At 63.5% G+C, this 691-nt stretch overlaps 1 non-coding gene across 1 annotated transcript; it reads right to left on the bottom strand.

Moving 5' to 3' along the window:
* Positions 1-264: 264 nt before the first annotated feature.
* Positions 265-336, bottom strand: TRNAE-UUC. Its single transcript has one exon. It is a non-coding gene; the product is annotated as a tRNA-Glu (tRNA).
* Between the last annotated feature and the right edge of the window lie 355 nt (positions 337-691).

Genomic DNA, 691 nt, shown 5'->3' with positions numbered 1-691 from the left:
CAGGCAGCGGCAAGAAGCGTGGGGTTCTCGGGTGCAGCTCCACGTGGATTGGCATCGCCGCACAGTTGTGTAAGCCTGTGCAAGACGCTCAGCAGCTCTGGAGAGTCGCTTGTGCGTGTGACGACCCACGCGGAGCTAAGCAAGTGCTGTGTGTCCTGAGAAGCAGCCTACCATGACTTGCCCTTCTTTGGCCGGAGTCTGGCACTCGGTGCGGCGGCTCCTCTGCATCTGGCCCTTGGAGGGTGCCAGATGGCGCAAAAGGAGTTCCCTGACCGGGAATCGAACCCGGGCCGCGGCGGTGAAAGCGCCGAATCCTAGCCACTAGACCACCAGGGAGCCGCGAGGAGCCCTGTCTCCTTTGTGCCATCTGGAATGCCTCATTTCCTGAGCTCTGGAAACTTTTGAGCTTTGTGGAGGTCGCCCGATGCTCCAGGAGTCGTCTCCTAAGGCCATTCCGTCCCTGCTTTCCCTAAGGCCATTCCGTCTCTGCTTTCCCCGAGCACTCTGCGAGGCCCACCAGGGCCACAATTCCGGACCGAGTTACTTCGTCACAACTGACCTAGAGACGCCTGTTTGCGAGGCGGCAGCGCGTCGAGGGACTCGCCCGGGCCCGGGCCGGGGCCGGGGCAGTGGGCTGGGGTGCCGGGAAGAGGGGGAAGCGAGCAGGCGCCTGGGGTGAGAAGGGGGCTGA

The sequence above is a fragment of the Lemur catta genome, chromosome 3 (genome assembly GCF_020740605.2).
Source record: "Lemur catta isolate mLemCat1 chromosome 3, mLemCat1.pri, whole genome shotgun sequence".
Taxonomy (NCBI): Eukaryota; Metazoa; Chordata; class Mammalia; order Primates; family Lemuridae; genus Lemur; species Lemur catta.
The sequence above is the reverse complement of the archived record's forward strand: the minus strand, read 5'-3'. Positions and strand labels throughout refer to the sequence as shown.